This window comes from Dendrobates tinctorius, unplaced genomic scaffold (assembly GCF_039654945.1).
Source record: "Dendrobates tinctorius isolate UK_male_01 unplaced genomic scaffold, ASM3965494v1 ptg000053l, whole genome shotgun sequence".
In the NCBI taxonomy this organism is placed as follows: domain Eukaryota; kingdom Metazoa; phylum Chordata; class Amphibia; order Anura; family Dendrobatidae; genus Dendrobates; species Dendrobates tinctorius.
The window spans coordinates 192,445-194,735 of NW_027361721.1; positions in this window are offsets into that span (position 1 = coordinate 192,445).

Consider the following 2,291-nt stretch of genomic DNA (forward strand, 5'->3'; position numbering starts at 1 on the left):
CTCCTTGGATTTAAGTAGAGTGCGCTTTTTCACTCTAGGTTTCCCATTGTTCCAAATAAATTTATTCATCTGGTGTGTTAGTTTTTGTATATACTGTACAGATATAGGCAGAGGGACGTTCCTGTATAAAAATAGGACTTTGGGTAGGCAGAACATCTTATATAGCACTATTCTGCCCATCCATGTGGCTGGGGTCTTCGACAGTTCCTTCAACTTAAGGTCGAGAGACTGTAGAAGGTGATCCATGTTTACCTCACTCATATGCATGGGGTTACCTGTGAGCCAAATTCCTAAGTACGGTATCCTGGTACAGTCCCAATTAAAGGGATACTTGTCTCTTAGTTGCTGTTTCGTAGAGGCTGAAAGGAAAAGTGATAGAACATTAGTCTTTTTTACATTTAATTTATAGTATGAAACTGAGCCAAATAAATTTATGATATCCCATATCTTTTCCAGGGAATCAATTGGATTTGTGAGTGTGAGTATAATGTCATCTGCATAGAGGTTAATCTTATGCTCTGAATCTTTCAATTGTACACCGTGTACTTCACCAGAATCCCTTATCATTTGAGCCAAAGGTTCCAGGCTCAGGATAAAAATTATTGGGGATAGAGGACATCCCTGTCTTGTCCCATTAGTTATAAAAAATGTATCTGACATCGTGTTGTTGACCAGCACAGAGGCAGATGGCCGAGAGTATAAAGCTCGAATACTTCTCATCATCTCCCCACCAAAACCCATTTTCTCCAATACTGTAAAGGCATAGGCCCAATTGATCCGGTCAAAGGCCTTTTCAGCGTCAAGAGCCACAAACAAACTGGAAATCCTATTTTTGTAGCATGAATATAAGTGATGCAGGACACTTCTAGAACTGTCTGAAGTTTGCCTAGATTTTACAAAACCGACTTGATCAGGATGTATAAGGAATGGAACAACGTCCTGTAATCTTTCTGCTAATATTTTTGCGTAGATCTTGATATCCACATTTAGGAGAGAAATAGGCCTATAGTTTTCGATTTTGGTCGAATCTTTATCTGGTTTGGGAATCACCACTATTGTGGCTCTCAGCATATCTGTGCTGCACTTTCCTTCTGATTTAATAAAATTCAGGGCATTAGTTAAGTGTGGGATGAGTTCCTTTTTAAATTCTTTATAATACTCTATAGGAAAGCCATCTGGACCTGGAGCCTTGTCATTTTTAAGATTATTCATCGCAAAAGAGACCTCACCCTCAGTAAAGGGTGCGTCAAGTGACTCCTTCTGCTTTAGAGACAAAGATCCCAGCTTTACTTTTTCCAAAAAATTATTTATCATCTCTGGTGAAGGAGAGGGATGAGCTCCATTGTTTCCTATGTTATATAATTTAGAATAGTAGCTCTCAAAGGCTAGGGCTATCTCTTTGGGTTTTTCTATAGTCTTTGAGCTTTGGGTTATTTTTTTGATTGGATGTTTTTTATTTATGGGTTTAAACCTATTTGCCATATTTTTGGAGAACTTATTATTATTAACATAAAACCCTGCCCTATTAAATAAAGTCTTTTTCTCATATAAGTTGATGAGGAGATTCCTAAGTTCCAGTCTGAGGGAGTACAATTCATTATATTTAGCAAAATTTTTGTCTGCTTTAGCCTGGGATTCTAATTTTTGGATCTGTTCTAACAACATCCTCTGTTGGCTCTCTCTTGCCCTTTTTTGTCTCGAAGCAGCTTGGATCAGATGACCCCTAATGACACATTTGTGTGCTAGCCACAATGTTTCAGGTGTAATTTCTTGGGAACAGTTCTCTTTGAAGTAGTTCATTAAGACATTCTTTGCTAATGATATGTTTTCTGGGGAGTCAACAGTGAATTTGCTATATCTCCAATTGTATTGTTTTGGGATCATGGAGGAAGTATGTAAGGTCAGTAGGATTGGGGCATGGTCTGACCATGTAATAGGACCAGTCTGGAAATCTATGTATGAGTCTAGTAGCGAGAAGCTAGTGAACACATGATCAATCCTAGTGTAAGACTTGTTATGTGGACAAAATCTTGTGTATTCTTTTGAGGTAGAGTTCAATATCTTACAGCTGTCATGCAAATTGGAATCTCCCAACCATCTTCCCAGATTCACGCTTCTATAATATGGGGCATCAGATGAGCAATCAGTATTTGGGTCAACTATACAATTAAAATCTCCTCCCCAGATTATGTGACCTCTACTAAAATTGGACAATTTCTTCTTGACCTTATTTAGAAAACCAATTTGCCGGACATTAGGGGTGTATACGTTTACCACTGTATATTCCACAC